General features: G+C 48.7%; 1 long non-coding RNA gene across 1 annotated transcript; it reads right to left on the bottom strand.

Moving 5' to 3' along the window:
* Nucleotides 1-2,859: 2,859 nt before the first annotated feature.
* On the bottom strand, nucleotides 2,860-12,928 carry LOC109281258 (uncharacterized). The gene is made up of 2 exons (XR_002087849.2): nucleotides 8,109-12,928; nucleotides 2,860-3,489 (listed from the first exon to the last, which is right to left on the bottom strand). It is a non-coding gene; the product is annotated as an uncharacterized LOC109281258 (long non-coding RNA).
* Nucleotides 12,929-13,004: the final 76 nt, after the last annotated feature.

Below are 13,004 nucleotides of genomic sequence, written 5' to 3'. Positions count from 1 at the left end.
GAGCCAATGAAAGGGACAGAGGCAGAGATGAAGGCAGAGAGCTCAGGCAGCAATGCAGAGAGCTCTCCTGTGCTGTGGTGGCCTGCCTGCCCTTGAGTGACCAGCCGCTGACATTTCCAAATGACAAGCACAGTACTGACTGAGAAGCAAAGCATTTTCAGAGCTGTGGTTTTTGACTTGTGTTTGCTCTCTTCCATTTCTCCACAGGTGTGAGACTCAGAGACAAGGTCAGACAGAACCTGCTGAGCAGTCTGCGTCTGCTTGACAGTCCCCACCTTGCATTAGCAATGACATATTCTGGCATAGGGCAGTAACTTGTACAAATCAGCTTCTGCCAGGGATGAAGTAAGGTGAGCTGAAGGTCTGGGTCACCCTCCATGGAGCCACACCCCTTTCTGGGTAGCAGGATGGCATCTGGGTGAAGGCAAAGCTACACCCTGCAGGCTCAGAGCCTTTGGTTATGCTCAGGTTGCCACTTCAAGCTTTCCTTAGCTTCAGTATAGTCTAGAAACAGTTCTTTTAAAGGACAGTGGAGATCCAGCACTATTATGGGACTCCATGAGTCAAGGCTTAAAGCTTTAGCATCCTAACATGCAGACAGACATAACAACTGTAATGTGTCCAGGTGAAATGTCCCACTGCCAGGAGTCTAAAACTCCAGCCCCAACCCCCTATAGATCTCCTCTCCCCTCTCTCAAACCAGCAGAGAGGTAGCAGGGACTGGGGCTGGGGGCGGGGTTGGCAGAGGCGTGACTCTGGCAGTGACAGGGGCCCTGGGAATCAGTAGGTGTCTGTTGGGGAAGCTGTGTGTGGGGAGGGTAGGCCTGGCTCTGGGTCTGGCAAGGGTCCATGCAGCTGATGCAGAGGTCCCAGTGGGACCTAGTGGCTGGAGAGTAGGCGGGCTGTCCAGCACCCTTCCTCCTTCCTCCCTTACCCAGATGTAACCAGAAATGAAACACTGCAAAATAGCACTTCATGTCAAGAGGTGCTACATTGGAGTGCTTCAGCTACTTCAGGAACAGTTCAAAGAGCTAGTTTGTAGACACAGACAGAAGTGACAATTTTCGCCCAGTCTGGCCTCTGAAAGCACTCTACCGTTGTAACCAAACAGAAGTACATGGCTGCAGAGTACTATAAAAGGGCCCGATCCCACAAAAATCTGAACCCTCATGCAATGAGGGTTCAGATGAAGACACTCCAAAATGAGGCATTTTCAGTAACTTGTGTCCGTGCCACCTCCCAGCCCCAGTGCTGTTTTCAAAAGGGGAAAGGGGAACAAGAGTGGAAGGAGTTCAGTCTGGAGTTGTTTCAGTCAGCACTGGAGGGTGGGACGGGTGGATTGGTGGGGTGACAAGGTAGAGGGACTCCAATCCACCCATCCCACCCTCCAGCACCACCTAGAACAAGCTCCCTCCACTCCCTTTGCCCCCTCCCATTTTGAAAACAGCACTGGGGCTGAAAGGGAAGAGGGGGGAGGAGGGGTATTGCTAAAGGTGACCAACTGCAAGCTCTCAGCCAGCAGCTGGATTCCCTAACTCCTGCCCCTCCCACCCCCCCCAACCCAACTGCAAACTTCTGTTGGGTCCAGTGGATCGATGCAACTCATAGCACTTCCTGCAAAGCGCTATGAGTTACAGCAGGGAGCTGCTCTTCTGTCTGCACCTTGTGTGTCCAGCTGGACTTTTGAAACGTTCCAAAGGTACTCAAACTGCTTACTTGTTACTTCTGTCTGGGCCCTTAATCCATCCCAGCTTCAGGCATTTTAGCCACAGGGTCACCAAGTCTCAGGCAGAACAGGGCTAAGGGGCACGGTGCTGAGACCACCATACTACCCGTCTCCTCTCACCCTTCCCAGTGTTGCTGCCTCTGGTGGTTCTGCAGCAGAATCTGGGGTCAGAAGGGTCAAAGTCCAACCCGTTGTCCCGATGCAGGATTCCTTGATCCTAAACCATCCCAGCCAGATGCTCACACAGTTTCTCCTCTCCAGTGAGGGAGATTCCACAACTTCCCTTGGATAAGGCACAGCCCAGGCCCAAAGTCTGGCAGGGGTTTCTGAGAGAGAAGGATCCAGCCAAGTTCACCTTTTCTTCTCCCTTTGCCACTTCATTTGGTAGCTAAGCAACTTAAAACCAGGTAGAAAAAGCAGCAAGTTTGCTGAAGCCATTTAAACAGGCAAGCCAGACACGAAAGGTACTGTCAGGTCCTATCATTGCTCGATTCAGTATGTAAATATTTCAATTCCATTATGAAAATTAATTAAGCGTCTCTTGATTTGCTGCCTGCTCCTCCACCATAGCAAATATATAGAGCTGCCCAAAACACAGAGCTGCCGCTCTGTTGCCTCACAACTGCACTGCTGCATTTTTATTGACTGGAATAAGGGATCTATTGTGCTTCACCCTGGAAAGAAAATGCTACACACACACACACAAAATAGGGAACATTTTCTTCTCCCAAGTAACAAAAAGATTTTAAAAGTCTTTCTACCTACTGGATACCTCCTTTTTTCACAAGTCAGCAGCAGCGACAAAAGACTTGTGGGCTTCACATTAAAGGGAATTTTTGTAGCAGAAAGGTGGTGAAAGGATAAGAAAATAAACCAGTGGAAAACAGAATGAAGTGAGCTTGCTGCACTTCAAAGGGATGGTGGTTGTTGATCTATACAAGCCTATCTGCTTTAATCTGATGCATCCTCTCATTTTCATAATATACTCATCTCTGTATTCATGATGTGTGCAATATGCTTATTATGTAACCAGTGATCAAATGTTAATGGAATACTTCAGCTCGGTTTTCAAGAACCTACAATCCCTGCAATTGTGGAGAAGGCTAAAGTAAACACTAGAAAGGACACCTTAATGTGTTTTCCCATCGTGCTACCTTGAGAATGGCTACAGGGAGACAAGCATTTATTGTGTTTTAGCTTACAAAGCCAAGGCGCATTGGTCTTTGAGTTTCTGTCCCCAGCCACATAGACTATTTGGAGAAGAACAGCATCAGGCAGAGTCCAGAAGAGTCAAACCTGGTGCTTTCTCTCAGGGGTGTCAGAAGCAACCCTCGATAAATGCGAAGTTCCCAATTTCAAAAAGAATGAAACCAGACTGCTAAGACTGAGGGTGCCTTGTCCAAATCCAAACCAGATGTTAAAGATAGCAGTGAGTCAATCCAGGCTGTTACCAGAGAGTTAAAAACACATGGCCAATAGTTCCTCAGTTTTGGAAAGAGCTGTATGGTTGGGGAATGCTCTGCTGTTTTTCATTACGCTTTTATGGTTTCCACCAAGTGCAAGAGCTAGGGGAAAAGCCAAGCATGTGCATGAGGAGCCAGTTCACAGGGGTGAAGGCTTTGTCCAGAACTGATGTTCTCAGCCTCTTTCACAATGGGAGACTCATCCTGACAGCTAGCTTGTCCAGCAGCCATCAGCTGTCTCGCTCGCCGCCATCTGAAACAGCAGTCCTTCCCCGTCCTGCTTGCAACTGCATGTCCTCCCTGCGGAACAAACAGCAATCGCTTATTAGGAAAGACAAGTATTTTAAGCTGTCTTTTAAAGGAAATTTAGCAACTGGAAACAAGGAGAGAAGCCAGCGACATGACTAGCCAGCAGAATGCAAGCCAGTTGCTAGCTCTCCATGGACCACAGAACGAGAACCCCATAATAACCATGTCTTCTTGGCTATGGCAAATCACTTTGCTCTGGCATCTAGACCTGCAGAGGCAAACATACAGTAACATGCTCTACTGCATAGGTGGGCAACCTGGCATGAGTGTCACAAGGGGCCTGGGCAGCCTCTGTGCCTAGTAGATCATGGAAGGGGCAGGCCTTGCAGCAGCCAATAGGGCAGGAAGCATAAAGCATAAGAGATCTGGCAAGGAGCACAGAGTCGGGTGCAGAAAGCAGAGTAGAAGATCAGGCAGGGGAGGAGGATCAGAGTGGGTCATGGAGAGGGCGTGGGGCTAATTTGTGGTATGGCCCCCACTGTTCTATTGGAGGATCAAATGCAAGGTGCTGCACCTCGAGGGGAAATATCGAAAACACAACTAGAATGTGGGGGACACCTGACTGAATGGCAGCTCTATAAAAAAGAACTTGGGAGTCTTGGTAGATCACAATATGAGTCTGCAGCATGATGCAGCCGCACAAAAGGCATATGCGGGTTTGGGCTCCATCAATTAAAGCATTAGGTGCAAGACATGGGAGGGGCCTCTCTACTCAGCACTGTTTAGTCCTCATCTGGAGTAGTGTGTGCAGTTCTGGGCTCCACATTTTCAAAAGGACATGGAGAAATTAGAGACGGTCCAGAGGTGGGCAACAAAGATAATAAAGGGCTTGGAAAGCAAGTCAGACAAGGAGAGGCTGAAGGTTTGTTCAACTTGCAGAAAATACATTTCAGAGGGGATATGATATCAGTCTGCAAATATCTGAAGGGCTGCCATAAAGAAGAGGGAAAGTACCTCTCCTCTCTTGCTGCAGAGAGGAGGATGTGGACCAATGGCTTGAAGTTGCAGCAAAGTGAGCGTAAATTGGATATCTGGAAAAAACATCCTCACTTCGTACAGTGAGGCAGTGGAGCAGACTGTCTCGGCAAGCTGTGGACTCTCCATCACTGGTGATGTTCAAGAAGAGGTTGGACAGCTGCTGGTCAGGGATGCTATAGGCAGAGCTATGTCTGTGTTACCCCTATGCAAGTCACGGGTATTTCCCATGCTTCTGAGCTCCCCACTACCCGCTTTCTGCTACATCTATCAGGTGGGTTTTAAACCTTCCTCAGAGGTTGTGGGCTACAGCCAAGGCTAGGGATTTTAACTGGGGTATGCCAATGCTCCTGCTGGGACCAAAGCCAGATGTTCCTGACTAGAGGGTCTTGCCCCTCCACTCAGGGTCAGACCAATCACCATATTTGGGGTCAGGAAGGAATTTTACCCCACGGTCAGATTGGTATGGACATGGTGGGGGTAGGAGGGTTGTCTTCCTCCGTAGGCATGGCTGTGGCCCTGTACCTGGGATCTCTTGAGTATGTATTGACAACCTTTTATAGAAGCAGATAACTGGCTGCTGTGGTTCCCCTGCTTTACCTATGGCATGTTAGGGCATTATGTCTTATGTTGCGTCAAAGTTGATGGTAGTCTTACATCAAGTTTAGATGGTGGATTGTATAGGATGGTTTGGACAAGGGTGACCCTGCCTCAGGCAGGGGGTTGGGCTACATGGCCTCTGGAGGTCCCTTCCAGCCCAACTTCTCTATGATTCTATAAGAGATTGAATACTGCTTCCTGCTAGTTTGGATCAGATAACGGGTCTCTGCTGGCTCTACTCTTCTGCACTTCAGCGATTGCCTGATCTCCTTGCTGGCTGACTGGCAACAGGAGCTTTCCTGAAACAGACCCTGATTGTAAGAAGCTTTCGCAAGCAAGAGCTCGCTTCACCAGGTCACCTCCGTAGCTCCCTAATAAGAGTTCTGCAAAGGGTGAGAAAGACTTGCAAACTGCCCTAATGTAAGCATCATACTACAAAGCTTCCTGGCTTCAACATCAGTTACCATTCTGCGTGAAGGAGTTTGCCTTTCAGATTCATAAATCCATCCAATGTGAAAAGCCACTTTTGAAGTGACATTTATTGTAGCCATGCTAAAGGTTCTGGCGAGGTGAAAAGCGACAGCTGCTCCTGATAAATCAAATCCCCCTGGCTGCCGCTGAACAGAGGTGATGCTGTAGCTTCATTTTCCAAAGAAATCTTCAAAAAAAAAAATCAGCTTTGCTGCATTATCGGGGTCTCATATCACTGATGGTTCCTTGTTTTCATGGTTATTGGAATTCTTAATTGTGATATGTTCAGGACCTGTTAACATAATCCATCAGCTCTTCTTTGCCATTTAAACTTGAGGGCCAAGTGGAGGCAGCAAGAGAGCCTTGTAAAATAGTTTAAAGCCAGGCAAACAACTCTGCCATGCACATGCTGTCCCTGTCACAAGAAGGCACCATTAGGGGCTGTTTAATCCAGGAACCATTTGCACCCAGGGTTTCTTGATCCACTCTGACCCACCCCACTAGGAAGAATGGCCCTGGAAGCCATTAACAGCATAAAACAACAACGTTATTGCTCCTTCAGACTTATGAACAATGTTCTTCTGTACCAATAAATGGCACACTTTCTGTTAGCTATCTGCCTAGGCATATATATACACAACACTAGCTCTTGACTATTTATATATGTATATAAAACTCTTTGCAACAGGAAGAAGGTGCTTGTTCCAGCAGGTTATCGATAAGTGGGTGTGGAAGAAGCCAGCCTTCCAGAAGGAAGAGAAGATTAAAAGGCTGTCCTTTTTCTATCCCTGGGTTGGTACCTGGCTCAAAGGCAGCTAATACATAAATACAACCCAGAAGGTTCCAACACAAAAGACTTTCATTGCAGCCCTGTGAGAGATCCCCTCTGTTGATACCACAACTGGATTTCTGATCTGGGATCTGGACTGTAGCCAAGACCCTCACAGGCACAATATGCTACATTTGTTTGGGGGGGGGGGGGGGGGGGGAAATAGATATTCCTTATGGCTAAGTACAGACAGTCAAAAAGCCCAAACCTGAATCAATTCAGGCTTTGCAAGTTAGTCTAAACGGCAGAGATTAAACTGAGAAACAACTGGGGAGACATTCACTTTTGATTCAGGAAATGCAGCCACATGTCTGCAGTGGCTCAGGCCAGAATCCGGAGGGCACTACAGCACAGCTCTCTGGCACTTCCTCTTTCTGCTGCCTCTGAAGTCTCTGGGATTTGCAGTCCAGAATTACAGCAGCAGGAATCTGCAGGGTTACCCATCACTTCCTCTTCCTGCTTCCAGGTGCCTCTGAGATTTGTAGTTCACAGTCACAGCCAGCAGTAAGTTTTTAGCAGGGCAGGGCAGCTCTGTACTCAAGGGAAGGGAAGTTTAACCCCCCACCTTGGCCCCAGACCCCAGCCAGGGTTTGCCAAGGGCGGGGAGCAGTCCCTGCCTCCCACCCCCCACCCTTCTCTGCTGAAGTAGACAGCACAGCACAGCCCAACCCAGGGCTGGAGAGCATGCTGGGATGCTGGGGGCTGTGATTTAACTTGAACCAGGAAGGGGTCTGAGACGGAAGTTTTATAAACTGGTTTGACCCAAATCAGTTAAGTCTGATACTACATTCAACGAGGTTTATCTGAAACCAGTTTTGGCCATTTTGAAACTGGTTTATCTGTACGGAACTTCCGTTTTGTTACAGGTTTAAACCAGTTTCTGATCACTTAAACCAGTTTGTGTGTAAACTTCTGTCCCTAGCCGATATGAAGAAAGCAAAATAATTCACCATGTTAATACCTACATGCTAATAACTAGGGGGGGGGGGGGGAAATCACACCAAATTTTCACAAATTATTATGAGCCAGCATGACTTTTAGTCTTGCCATTTGAGCCACCTTTCTGCTATTTATTATTCATTTCTAATAAAGGCATTTGACTTAGTGGCAGGGAGGTGCGAGTGGGGACAGTGCTCCATTTCTAGAGGGACTGGTTAATGAGAGATTTTTCTATTATTGGGTTCTCTCTTACCATTTTTCTTAATTGATGTTACACACCTCATCTTCTAAACTTCAAGGATGACAATAATTAGCACAGTGAGTCTTTATTACTCTGATCATCTCTCCCCTTCAGGAAGTACAAGATCTAACACATCAGCAATGATTATGAAAAATGGTTCTGCAAAGAAGATATTTATGAGCCTTACTGGATGCCCCATGACGTTGTAATGAGAGGATTAGCACACACCACATGCATATCTCTTTAAGAGAGAATATTTATTAAAAATGCATCGATCAATCGCTGTAGGCACATGCACACCGTTTTTTAACAAGATACCCCCCTCCTGCTGAGTCTGCCTTTGCCTGAAGCAAAGAGGGAGGGTGGCAAAGATAAACAGTAGTTCATGGGTCCTGTAATTAAAAGTAGCCTTTGCATTATAATACAGGTCGTGGCAAATGTTATAGCAGCAATCGTGCTCTCACGGTGACACCAGGTGAGCTCAGGTGGCCATAAATATTAGCTCTGAGATATGAATGAAGCCCATAAAGAGAACATAGCTGTAAAGGCGCTTACCTCTCTGACGCTCTGCAATGAGGGGGAAGAGAGATCTCTGTCTGTTCTTTCAGTCAAGGGGCTGTAAGGAGTCCAGCTTTGCCAATCCCAGGTTTTCAAAACTCATGAGTTGAACCTCCAAGTCTAGACATACAGCACCCACTGAAATCAGTAGGAGACAGGTTAAAACAAACAAGAGAAAGTATTTGCAGAATTCATCACCGCAGGAGGTGGTAGGGACAGATAACATAGCCAGGCTCAAAATGGGACTAGACACATTCATAGATGATAGGTCTATTTATAGCTGTTGAACAGAGCGGTCGGAGATGTCCCTCAGGCATCTCTAAAGCAATGAGGGTGGATGCAAGGGGGGGTAATGAAGAGGGGAGAGATCACTCTTGATCTATTTGGTTCAGCGCTCTCCCTCTAGCATCTACTTCTGTGGCTGTCGGGGACAGAGTAGTGGGCTAGAGGACCCACGGGTCAGACCCAGCGTGGCACTTCTTATATTCATAGTATAATGCAGGGCTCCTTCTTAATGCCTTTGGGCATTTGACCTCTTAGGGCTCATGTTTTTGAACTTTTCTCCCAAGCCATAAGGGCTAAAGACATCTTTTATTTTCCCAACTGGAAGCTGAAATTCTGATGCAATCAGGAGCTGGGGCTTTCAGGTAGACACCAAAGCCTGAGAGACCTGCAATAGAGGCTGATGGTTGGTGACAATGGGAACCCACTGGTAAAGAAATGTCAGCAGCTATTACCAGTACTCTCCTCCCTACTTGTACACTACTATTCCTTCCTAAGAGCATAGCAGCCAGTACCTCTATCCTCACAATATTCCTGCACAGTAGTGAAGTGCTGTTAGGTGCTCCTCCCCCTGCTCCCATTCTCCTCTTTTTTTTTTTGTAAATAGACAGGTAAACCAAGGCCTGGAGAGATGAAGTGATATTACTCCATGTCATGCAGGAAACCTCTGGCACATCTGGGAATTGAACCCCAAATCTCCTGAATTCCAGTATAGTGTTTTACTCACAAGGCTGACCTACCTTCCTAGCACGTTTCAAGGAGATGGGAGCAGTGAGTGCAGGAAGGCACAGGGTGCTGAGAATAGTTTAATTTGACCTCATCAGGCCCAAACAAATACCTTGGGGAAAAAGCAAAGCTAGCTTTAAGAGAGAGGCAAATTGATGTCCCAGCAGGAGTAGAACCAAGTCTCACGCCCAACTCTTCCCAGCCCTGTGCTCTTGCCTGGAGACCACATGCATGTGCACAGCTGACGCTTCTCGGACTATGTATGACCCCATTCCTGACTTCACTGATGCAGTTGGCATCAGACAGTCTGATAAAGCAAATACTTCAGCCCTTTGGTTAAATAATCTCAAGACGGGCCAGAATTATAAATGGAGCCGGAGTATTTTCAAATGGAGTTTGATCAGCGTGTGAACGAGATCATCTGGCACGGCTACAACAACAGGGGTCTGGGCTTCACAATCTAAGGTGATCTCTTCCCATCTGATGTTACTACTTCAGCTGGTGCAAATCAGCCACATCGCAGCCACAACACCAGCTGAGAATCTGGCCCTGAGTTTTACCCAGTACCAAAATGGACTTGCTGGCATGAGTAGCACATGGGATCTGTTTTCCCCTATCCTATGCTAGCTACTGGATCTCCCCCCCCCCTCCCTGCGCCCCCAGCATGAGGAGCAAATCTACAGTGCAGTGGTAGAGTGCTTGATCTTGTTGCAGAGGAAATAAGCCACGTCTACCAGCTTCTATGCTGCACACATCACCTCCCCAAAGGAGACCATGAGGATGCTGCGAGAGTGCCCCAAAGTTGCTACTCCTGACCGGGCCAGAAACTCAGGTCTTGAGCATGGCACTAGGACACCCCAGGGCATCCTTTCTGCTTCTGTTCCAGGATGGTTGCACATGGAGCAGCAGGGAGGGGCAGGGCTTATTCCCTCAGCAGCATGATGGAGTGCTTTGGTGCCATTGCTAGTGACCCTCTCCCCATCTACAGCATGCACAGATGTTGAAGGATGAGTAACAGCCCAAGGCAGCCTCCTCCAAAAAGCTCACCAACAGGCTCACCTAGCCACACCTACCTTCTAGCTCATCATCCCAATGTCAAAAGACCTCCAATCTGCAGCATGAGACCTCGCCCTGCTCCAGCCCACTCCTGAAAGTGTTAAAAGCAGCACTGTGTGTTCCAGTGCGTGCTGGCAAAGGCGAGTCATGACCATCCATTGTCCTCAACCCACGTGCCTGACAGCAATAGTGTTCCCAGCCTGAAACCCAGGCATTTTACTGCTCTAGAAGACAGCAGAAAGCAGTACAGGAAACAGAGGTCAAATCCAACATTGCACATACAAGGAGTAAGGAACAAGTATAACCAGAAGCCTCTCTAGCTCTTCCACTGCAATTTTCCTCATTAGATCAAATCACAGCCCTTTATCAAGAGGGTCAGCATCATTGTCTCCATCTTATGACATACACAGCTACTGAGATTTGCCCTGTCAGCCAGCAGGCCAGAGGTCCGTGTGCATCTGCACACATGAGCACACACACACGCACACACACACGCACACACACAGAGTCCAATATACAGTTATGCTATATCTGAACAGCCTGTCTAAGACACCTGCAGTTCCAAGCCTGCCTTTTACAGGCATGGGACACAGCTACGCACAGCAGCAGAAAAAGTGCTGCAAGGCATCTGCCTATGGGAGCTGACCATTCAACAGAAATATCTGCATCCCAAACATAATGGATTGAGTCATTTCCCTTTTGCACAAGCTCAGCAGCCTAGTGTTATGGCAACCAGTGACTTTCCAGGGCCCAAACACGGGAGGTTTGGAGCTTCTGTAGGGCTTTCTTTGAAGTCAGTTCTCTTCTCCACCTGTGGAGTACACAGATTTGTAGCTTTGTAAATGCATCACTAGGTCCACTCAGGAAAGATGAATGCAGACAAAGGAGTCTGGCATTGCACAGCAGAAAGGACCTGACCTCCTGCAGCAGAGAGGTCCAGACATGAGCAGCCTCTCACTTTGCTCCTGTGTCTGACATCACTGCTTCTGTCAGGTGCTTGTATTGCAGGGATGTTACGTGAGCGAGTGTCCACAGCACAGACCTGGGGAGACCTGGATTCTTTTTCCTGGTCCTGTTATTGCCCTGTGTAACAAGTGGGAGTTTTGGGGCCGGTCTAAATGTAGGCCCACCCACTTGTCTTAGGGCCAGCCACCCACCTCCTCGCCTGCCATGCCTTCATGTTACTAATTGTCCAATGTTAATCAGGTGGGAGGCTGCTCATTTATCTGCCCTGATGGCAAGGGCCTATGTATATGACTGACCTTTCCTTTCGTACCCCATGCCTCGCAGATGTTTCCTCCAGCTAGCTAGCACTGAGACCTGAGCTCTGGACTCTCACGTGGGAGTGTCACTCCCCACCAGAGCTTGCGGTCCCAGCACCCTCACCCTGGCTTCTCTCTTTACAAACATACACTGGGCTCCAACCCCTTCTCTGGAATCCCCAAGCCCTCCTGGGCTATCCCCTCATCCCTGGCCTTGGGACCTTCCTTAATAGCTCCCCAGGGCTCAGGGCCCTACTTCCGTGGAGCTTCATGCTAGCTCCTATATGCAGCCTCAGACCTCCACTGAGAGTCTGAGCACTGCCACATGTTCTTCCACTGACCTGAGCCCTGCCTCAGTACTCTCGGCAAGTCTGGGCTCCCCCTGCTCAATCTCACTCACCACGGATGTGGGCCTGGGCTTAAGAGGTGCCCCATACTTGCCTTTCACTGGGGCAGTAAATGGCCTGGCATTTCTGGGGGACTGTCTCACCACAGACAGTCCCACCAGGCCACCGGTCCCCAGCAGGGTGCAGTTTTCAGTCATGCCCAGGACCATGGGGCCTCCTCCTTCCCCCTAGCTGCAGCCTCCAAGATGTTGCTCTGAGCAGCAGCCCAGCTGGGTGGTATTCTCCCCAGCTGCTGGCAGCAAGATGCCACCTCTTTGCAGTTCAGGGCTCAGCTCTTATAGAGCACAGCAGGGCCCTACTCCCAGTCAGGCCACTGCTTAATTGGCATTGTAGGCAGCTGCAGGCTGCCTAGCTGCCACTCAGGTCCCTGCTAGTAACAGAGCACCACCCTGCTACAGAACCAGCGAACTCTTTAAAGCAGGGATGCAACTTGTGTGTTTGTACAGCACCTTGCACAATGGGGATCTCAGCTTGGGCCTGCACACTGCTGTACTATAATGAAGAGTGCCAATTGCCGAACACTACAGTGCTGACCAAAACCCCACCCGTGGATCAACAGGTTTGTGAGACAACACTTCAAACCTACAACATTAGTCAGTCTAGGGAAACGGTTGTTCTAGTCAAACCTCTGCAGTGCCCTAAATGCAAAGTCCAGGTAAGGCGATAGGAGCAGTGCCATAAATATTAATGAATGGGCATAGACGACAATGATTCTAACATGCATGTAATGGCTGTTTCCCAAGAAAGTCAGAGCATTGCCCAAAGCAAGTTAAAAACCTACAGGGACTGAGTTTTAGGCAGTCTGGCCTAGCAGTCTGACCACAGCAAGTTCATTAGCTGGGTTAGAGCTTGTCAGTTAAGAGACTCCAGGCAGATATGGCTGCCTAAGCCATAAACCCAGACCTCTCTGCCTGCTAGGGTCCCTGACCAAACTAGACCTCTCTTCCAGTGGAAAGGGGTTGGGGATCCTTCCTTCTGGGCATTCGAAAACCCAAAGCCTCACACTGGCAGCCTCTGAAACCAGCAGCGTAGCTGTATCTGGGCGACACTTCAGACAGGCTCACAAGCATGGCTGAATGACAGCACCCAGGCTAACTAGCCCACTGTGTGGCCACAACTCCGAGTACGCTGCTTGCCGTTCAGGAGGCAGCCCACATGGA

Source organism: Alligator mississippiensis, chromosome 2 (genome assembly GCF_030867095.1).
Source record: "Alligator mississippiensis isolate rAllMis1 chromosome 2, rAllMis1, whole genome shotgun sequence".
Taxonomy (NCBI): domain Eukaryota; kingdom Metazoa; phylum Chordata; order Crocodylia; family Alligatoridae; genus Alligator; species Alligator mississippiensis.
The sequence above is the reverse complement of the archived record's forward strand: the minus strand, read 5'-3'. Positions and strand labels throughout refer to the sequence as shown.